This window comes from Trichechus manatus, unplaced genomic scaffold (assembly GCF_000243295.1).
Source record: "Trichechus manatus latirostris isolate Lorelei unplaced genomic scaffold, TriManLat1.0 scaffold00003, whole genome shotgun sequence".
In the NCBI taxonomy this organism is placed as follows: domain Eukaryota; kingdom Metazoa; phylum Chordata; class Mammalia; order Sirenia; family Trichechidae; genus Trichechus; species Trichechus manatus.
In genome coordinates, this window is record NW_004443939.1 from 8,050,198 (window position 1) to 8,059,356 (window position 9,159).

The 9,159-nt window shown below is 43.1% G+C and overlaps 1 protein-coding gene across 1 annotated transcript in view; it reads left to right on the top strand.

The window, feature by feature from the left end:
* The window catches only part of PATJ (PATJ crumbs cell polarity complex component), a 431,680-nt gene that overhangs the window by 200,207 nt on the left and 222,314 nt on the right, over window positions 1–9,159 (top strand). The gene's annotated exons all lie outside the window — the stretch shown is intronic.

Consider the following 9,159-nt stretch of genomic DNA (forward strand, 5'->3'; position numbering starts at 1 on the left):
GCTTTTAAGACCCCAGATGCTACTCACCAAGGTAGAATGTGGAACATTTTCTTTGTAAACTGTGTTACGCCATTTGGGCTTGATGTTCCCCAACACCATGATCCCCATAGCCCTTCGCCCAGCAATTAAGTCCCTCAGGGAGTTTGGATGTGTCTAGGGAGCTTCCATGACCTTTCCTTGTACAAGTTGTGCTGGCTTCTCCATTATTGTGTACTGTCTTACTCTTCACTAAAGTTACCACTTTTTGTTTTGGTCAGCCTAATCTAATGATCTCCTACTTGGATGGTAAAATTAGTCTATTTCTTCATGTCGTTTTTTCAGTTTTTATTTGACATGTTTTCAAGCTATTTATTAGGAAGCTACAAGTTTAAAATTTTTATATTTTCCTAGGGAATTGACACTTTTATTAAAATGTGGCACTGTTGAGTAACATCTTAACATGTATTTCCTCTAATATCACTTAAACTATGCCGGTTTTCTTTCATGGCTTGGAACTTTTTTTTTTGCCTTTAACAAAGAGAAATTTATTTCTTCACAGTAAAGTAGGCTAAAAGTCCAAATTCAGGCCGTCGACTCCAGGGAAAGGCTGTCTTATGTTGGCCATCTCATCAATGTTCCCCTGAACTAGGAGCTTCTCCATGCCAGGATCCCTGGGTTCGAAGGACACACTCTGCTGCTGGCACTGCTTTCTTGGTGGGGGGAGGTCCCCTCATGGCTTGGAACTTTTTGAGTCATACACATAGAATAAATTCAGGTTCCCAACCAGGGTGAGCCTTGTCTTGTTAGTAATTCTCAGAGGAGGCCATATTTTTCTTGTTTCTCCTTCACCCTGGTGGTTCATTGGTAGAACTTTTGCCTTCCATGTAGCCAAGGGGCCTCATGTGCAGCTATCACCTATCTGTCAGCAGAGGCTTGTATATTGCTATGATCCTGAGCAGGTTTCAGCAGAGCTTCCTCACTAAGACAGAGTAGGAGGAAAGGCCTGGTGATCTACTTCTGAAAAATCAGCCAGTGTAAACCCTGTGGATCACAAGTCTGATCCACAACCAATCATGGGGATGTCACAGGACCAGGCAATGTTTTGTTTTATGTACTTGGGTTCTCCATGAGTTGGGGGCCAACTTGATGGAAGCTAACACAACAACCCCAAGTTAAGGCCAAGGCCAAAAAGTATCCTACTGTCTCCTGTGGTCAGAATTTTTATTTCTTTATTTGCTTTTTAACTTCATCTGTTGCAGGTTTCACCCTGTAGTGTGGGGTGGGAGGAACATAACTGAATTGAACACATGGGAAAACTTTATTATACACATGTATATGGTGCCCATCAAGACACTGACCTCTTGAGGATTTTGGGAGAAGGATAATAGAACAGAATAAGAGAAAACAGCATTAGGTTGTTTACCAAATTATAGAATTTTCTATCTTAACCTGGTTGGCCACTGTCTTTGAGTGGAGATCTTTAGCACAAAGTTTATATGCAGATTAGCAGTAGCACATACTTTGTGTTCAGGATTCTGTGAGATTTTTTTGGCAAATGTTGTTAAGCACAGATAATATGTAGATTATGGAAGACTGTGGTTATTGCTTGCAGAAGTCTCATGTACAGATTGCAAGTAGTTACTTAAAGGCTTCTTTCTCAGCCTCTTAGAGGTCCAGGCTTTATGTGCAGGGATGCGGGTACGGTCTCTAGTACATCTTTCCACTTTTCTTGGCCTCAAGCAGAAGTCTGGGACTCATTATAACCTCATCTATTGCTAGGTAAAAATGAGCATTTACAGGGGACATCTAGGTCAATTGGCATAACATAGTTTATAAAGAAAATGTTCTGCGTCCTACTTTGGTGTGTAGCATCTGGGGTCTTAAAAGCTTGCAAGCAGCCATCTAAAACAGATTGGTCTCATCTTGCTTAGAGCAAAGGAGAAATAAAAAAACCAAAGACTCAAGGAAAATACTAGTCCAGAGCACTAGTGGACCACATGAACCACAGCCTCTACCAGCTTGAGCCCAGAAGAACTAGATGGTGTCCAGCTACCACAACCACCACCAGCAGCACAGACCACTATGACAGGGATCACAATACAGCATCCCGGACAGAGTGGGAGAAAAATGTAGAACAAATTTAAAATTCACAAAAAAAGACCAGACTTAATGGTATGACAGACTGGAGAAACCTCTGAGACTATGGCCCCCAGACATTCTGCTAACTTAGAACTGAAGCCTCTCCCAAAGACCACTTTCAGGCAAAGATTGTTGTTGTTGTTAGGTGCCACTGAGTTGGGTTCAACTCACAGGAACCCCATGTACCACAGAATGAAACACTTCCTAGTCCTGCACCATGCTCACAATCGTTATGCTTGAGTCCATTTTTGCAGCCACTGTGTCAGTCCATCTCATTGAGGATCTTCTTCTCTTTCTCTGACCCTCTACTTTACCAAGCATAATGTTCTTCTCCAGGGACTGATCCGTCCTGACAACATGTCCAAAGTATGTAAGACATAGTCTCACCATCCTTGCTTCTAAGGAGCATTCTGGTTGTACTTCTTCCAAGATAGATTTGTTTGCTCTTTTGGCAGTCCATGGTATATTCAGTATTCTTCACCAACACCACAAATTCAAAGGCATCAGTTCTTCTTCGGTCTTTTTATTCATTGTCCAGCTCTCTCATGCATATGATGCGATTGAAAATACCATGCCTTGGGTCAGGCATACCTTGGTCTTCAAGGTTACATCTTTACTTTTCAACACGTTAAAGAGGTCTCTTTCAGCAGATTTGCCCAATGCAGTGCGTCTTTTGACTTCATGACTGCTGCTTCCGTGGGTATTGATTGTGGATCCAAGTAAAGTGAAATCCTTGACAACTTAAGTCTTTTCTCTGTTTATCATGATGTTGCTTATTGGTCCAATTGTGAGGATTTTTATTTTCTTTATGTTGAGGTGTAATCCATATTGAAGGCTGTGGTCTATGATCTTCATCAGTAAGTGCTTCGAGTCCTCTTCACTTTCAGCAAACAAGGTTGTGTCATTTGTATAACGCAGGTTGTTAATGAGTCTTCCTCCAATCCCAATGCTCCATTCTTCATATATTCCAGCTTCTTGGATTCTTCGCTCAGCCTACAGAATGAATAGGTATGGTGAAAGGATACAACCCTGACGAACACCTTTCCTAACTCTAAACCACGCAGTATCTCATTCTTTGCAATGTTATCCATAATTTGTTATGATCCACACAGTCAAATGCCTTTGCATAGTCAATAAAACACAGGTAAACATCTTTCTGGTATTCTCTGCTTTCAGCCAGGATCCATCAGGCATCAGCAATTTTATCCCTGGTTCCACGTCCTCTTCTGAATCTGGCCTGAATTTCTGGCAGTTCCCTGTTGATATACCGCTGTAGCCACTTTTGAATGATCTTTAGCAAAATTTTGCTCGTATATGGTATTAATGATATTGTTTGATAATTTCCGTATTTGGTTGGATCACCTTTCTTGGGAATAGGCGTAAATATGGATCTCTTCAGTTGGTTGGCTAGGTAGCTGTCTTCCAAATTTCTTGGCATAGATGAGTGAGCACTTTCAGCGTTGCATCCATTTGGTGAAACATCTCAATTGATATTCTGTCAATTCCTGGAGCCTTGTTTTTTGCCAGTGCCCTCAGTGCAGCTTGGACTTCTTCCTTCAGTACCATTCATTCCTGATCATATGCTACTTCTTGAAATGGTTGAACGTCAACCAATTCTTTTTAGTATAATTGTATTCCTTTCATCTTCTTTTGATGCTTCCTGCGTCCTATAATATTTTTCCCCTAGAATCCTTCCATATTGCAACTCAAAGATTATCCTATTACTGACAGCATTCTACTTCAGGATAGATCTTGAAATGTTCTTTTTGACAATGAATGCAACATCATTTCTTTTCAAGTTGTCATTCCCGGCAAAGTGGACCATGATTGTCCAATTCAAAATGGCCAATACCAGTCCATTTCAGCTCACTAATGCCTAGGATATCAATGTTTATGCATTCCATTTCATTTTTGACAATTTCCAGTTTTCCTAGATTCATACTTTGTACATTCCAGGTTCTGACTATTATTGGATGTTTGCAGCTGTTTCTTCTAATTTTGAGTTGTGCCACATCAACAGATGAAATCCCGAAAGCTTAACATCACCCAAGTCATTAAGGTCGTCTCTACTTTCAGCAGGTGGCTCTTCCCCAGTTGTCTTTTGAGTACCTTCCAACCTGGTAGGCTCATATTCCGGCACTATATCAGACAGTGTTTCTCTGCTATTCATAGGGTTTTCACTGGCCAGTTCTTTTCCGAAGTAGACCGCCACATCCTTCTTCCTACTCTGTGTTAGTCTAGATGCTCAGCTGAAACCTGTCTGCCATGGGTGACCCTGCTGGTATCTGAATACCGGTGGCATAGCTTCCAGCATCATAGCAACATGCAAGCCCCCACAGTATGACAAACTGACACACGAGGGAGCCAAAGATTAGACAGGCGTGTAATACAAACAGTAACACACGAGAGGAATATGTTTCTTAGTTCAATCAAATATACGAGACCAAATGGGTAACACCTGCCCAAAAGCAGAGACGAGAAGGCAGGAAGGGACAGGAACACTGGACGAATGGAGACGAAAAACCTGGCGTGTAGAGAGAAAAGAGGAGAAGGCATACAATCTATAGTGACAGTGGTATGAATTGAATTTTGTCTCCCAAAATGTATGTCAACTTGGCTAGGCCATGATTCCCAGTATTTTGTGATTGTCCACCATTTTGTCATATGATATGATTTTCCTATGTGTTTTAAATCCTACCTCTATGATATTAATCAGGCAAAAATAGAGGCAGTTATGTTAATGAGTAAGGACTCAATCTACAAGATTAGGTTGTATCTTGAGTCAGTCTCTTTTGAGATGTAAAAGAGAGAAGCAAGCATAGGAAGGGGGACCTCATTATCACCATGCAAGAAAAGCCAGGAGTGTGCACGTCCTTTGGACCCAGGGTGCCTGCACTGAGAAGCTCCTAGACAAGGGTAAGATTGATGACAAGGACCTTGCCCCAGAGCTGTCAGAGAGAGAAAGCCTTCCCCTTGAGGTGGCACCCTGAATTCAAACTTCTAGCCCTGTAGTGTGAGAGAATAAATTTCTCTTTGTTAAAGCCATCACTTGTGGTATTTCTGTTATAGCAGCACTAGATGACTAAGACAGAGTTTGCTGCGGAGACAGTGGGATGCTGCGCTAACAGATTCCTAAAATATGGAAGCTGTTTTGAATCTGAATGGATATAGGCTGGAAGAGTTTTAAAGTGCCTAATAGTAAAAGTCTAGATTGCTTTAAGGAGACTGTTGGTGGAATTATAGACATCAAAGACAGTTCTGGTGAGGACTCAGAAGGAAATGAGGAGAGCTGTTACATTGGAGATGGGGCAGATGGCAAGAAGCAGCAGCAGAACCAGGAGACCAGCACTGAAGCCGACCCACGGAGCTAGAGAGCTGAGTACCTGTCTTAGGCTGGGTTCTCTAGAGAAGCAAAACCAATAAAGCGTATAAATGTATATGTAGAAAGATTTCTATTAAGGAAATGACTCACGGGATTATAGAGGCTGGAAGTCCGAAGTCCGTGGATCAGGATAGATGTTTCATCTGATTAACGTAGTCACAAGGGCTGGTGAACCCAAGATCGGCACATCAGAGAGCAGGGCTCTTGCTCACAGATTGTGAAGATCGACGAATCCTGAGATTGACAGGCAAGACCTCAAGGCCTCTCCTGATTCACATAGCTGCAGGGGCTGTCGAACCCAAGATCAGCAGGTCAGAGAGCAGTGCTCCTGCTTACGGGCTGTGAAGATCGATGAATCCCAAGATTGGCAAATCAGCTGAGAGCTCTCTTCCCAAGAACTGGCGGTCAGACGAACAGGAGGCAGCCGCAGGATCCAGAGCAAGCAAATATCCAGAATATCTGCTTATATTCAGATACAGGCCACACACCCAAGGAAACTCCTTTTCAGCTGACTGGGTACTCAGAGCAGATCCCATCATGGGAATGATCACGTATAAATGCTGAGAATCGTGGCCCAGCCAAGTTGACACACAATCTTAACCATCACAGTCCATCCCTGGTCAACTTGGCACATGTACACATCTCTGAATAAAGACAATTATAAAGTCATACTTGCACTTAACATGATACAACTAACACACATACAACCAAAAACACTAGCCCCATTTAAATCTTATATTTTATAAGTGAAGAAAACAAAAATATTTGATGCGCACATACAAAGCAGAAGTACTCATAACAAAGCCCTTGTTTCTACAACTGGGTCACAGGGCTGTAAATGGTATTTAGAACTACCTTCTTCCACCTCCCATTCTGTATTCCCTTTGCCTTCAGCAAGCACCTCAGCTGGTCATCCTTCTTTGTCTGTTGGGGTGACCCAAACCTTCATTCCTGAAGGGTCTGGGTCATTAGTGGTCATGTCAGAAGTGGGTTTCTGTAGTTTTTCACAGGGCATGGTAGTAGTAAGAGACGCCATAAAGGATCTCCTGCATTTCAGACATACTCTTCTTTACCTCCATTATGTAATATCAATCCGATTTCCTCTTGTTAATCAGGCTCAATCACACCAGCCCATATGGTAACTCCCTTCTTTGCCTGTTGATCCAGAGGCATAAGGAGCCCCAATTGGCCAGGTGGCATTCTTAGCTTCCAGTTCAATGGAATCAGTGATGTGTCTCCATGTGGGAGCATTCCTCCCTTTTTAACTAAGACCTCTAGACCTGCAGAGAATAAGGTGGCAGGGACAGAAAGCAAAAATCTTGCAAGTGTGTCACTAGGGGTAATGGTGTGTGGTGCCACTGTCATTTCCACCCTTTGATTCCTGGAGCTGTGGAAGAAACAGCACCATATATTGGATGCTGGTTTAGAGCACATACAGCCTCCTGGAGAACATTGCCTCAACCCTGCAAGATAGTGCCACGTAGCTGGCGCCATAATTGTGTCTTTAGAAGGCCATTCCATCGTTCTATCAAGCCAGCTGGTTCAGGATGATGGGCAACATGATAAAACCAGTGAATTCCATGAACATGGGCCCACTGTCACATTTCATTTGCTATGAAGTAAATTCCTTGATCCGAGGCAATGCTGTGTGGTATACCATGATCGTGGATAAGGCATTCGGTAACTCCACAGATGGTAGTTTTGGCAGAAGTATTGCATGCAGGGAAGGCAAATCCATATCCAGAGTAAGTGTCTATTCCAGTAAGGACAAAACGCTGCCCTTTCCATGGTGGAAGTGTTCCAGTGTAATCAACTTGCCACCAGCTTGCTGGCTGATCACCTTGAGGGATGGTGCCATATTGGGGACTCAGTGTTGGTGTCTGCTCCTGGCAGATTGGGCAGTCTTCAGTGGCTGTTGCCAAGTCAGCCTTGGTGAGTGGAAGTCCATGTTGCTGAGCCCATGCATAAGCTCCATCCCTGCCACCATTCCCACTTTGTTCATGAGCCTATTGAGCAATGACAAGAGTAGCTGGGGAAAGAGGATGACTGGTTTCCACAGACTGTGTCATCCTGTCCATTTGATTGTTAAAATCATCTTCTGCTGAGTTCACCCTTTGGTGAGCATTCACATGAGACACAAATATCTTCACTTCTTTAGCCCATTCAGAGAGGTCCATCCACATACTTCTCCCCCATAAATCCTTGTCTCCAATTTTCTAATTACGTTCCCTGACCATCTGGCCATTTTTCCTTCCAATCAAAGTGAACAACTAGGTGCACTGCTCTAAGTTCTGCTCATTCAGAGGATTTCCCTTCACCACTGTCCTTCAGGGAGGTCCCAGAAAGGGGCTGTAGTGCTGCTGCTGTCCTATTTCAAGTGGTGCCTGCATATTGCACAGAGCCATCTGTAAACCAGGCACGAGTTTTCTCTTTTTCAAGCAACTGATCACAGGGAACTCTCCAAGAGGCCGTAGGTGAGATGCAAGGTAATGTGACAGGAGTGGAGACCATGGGCATTTGGGCCACTTCCTCATTCAACTTACTTGTGCCTTCAGGTCCTGCTAGGGCCCGATCTTGTACATACCACTTCCACTTAATGAAGAGTGCTGCTGTGCATGTCCAAATTTATGACACTGTGCGTCAGACAACAGCCAGTTCATGATGGGCAGCTCAGGGTGCATGGTGACTTAGTGTCCCATGGTTAAGTGTTCAGTCTCTACTAAGGCCCAGTAACAAGCCAAAAGTTGTTTCTCAGAACGAGAGTAGTTATCTGCAGAGGATAGCAGAGCTTTGCTCCAAAATCCTAAGGATCTGCACTATGATTCACCAATAGGTGCCTGCCAAAGACTCCAAACAGGACCTCTATCTGCCACTGACACTTCAAGCACCATTGGATCAGCTGGATCATATGGCCCAAGTTGCAGAGCGGCTTGCACAGCAGCCTGAAACTGTTGCAGAGCCTTCTCTTGTTCTGGGCCCCACTCAAAATTGGCAGCTTTCGGAGTCACTTGATAAATAGGCTGGAATAGCGCACCCAAATGAGGAATATGTTGCCTCCAAAAATACAAGGAGGCCCACTAGGCATTGTGCCTCCTTTTTAGCTGTGGGAGCAGCCAGATGTAGTAACTTATCCTTCACTTTGTGACTCCTGTCTCGGTTGATTTTTGGTTGCACTGCCCTGTGTTCTAGTCTTGGGTTGTTATCTGATGCTATTGATTTTCTAACTGGCCTCCCTTTAGTATTTCTTGTAATTTTAGATTGTTTTTTAAAAATTCCCTAAAGTTCTGTTTATCTGAAATACCCTAATTACACCATCATATTTGAGAGACAGTTTCGCTGGACACAGAATTCTTGGCTGGCAGTTTTTTTTCCTTCAAGGCTTTATATATGTCATCCCATTGCCTTCTTGTCTGCATGGTGTCTTCTGAGTAGTTCGAGCTTAGTCTTATTGACTCCCCTTTATAGATAGCTTTTCATTTATCCCTACCTGCTCTTAAAATTCTCTCTTTATCTTTAATTTTGGCAAGTTTAATTATAATATGTCTTGGTGACTTTCTTGTGATATCTACCTTGTGTGGGATTCATCTTCTCATCTTTCACAATATCAGGGAAGTTTTCTACCAACAAATCTTCAACAATTCTGTCTGTATTCTCTGTCC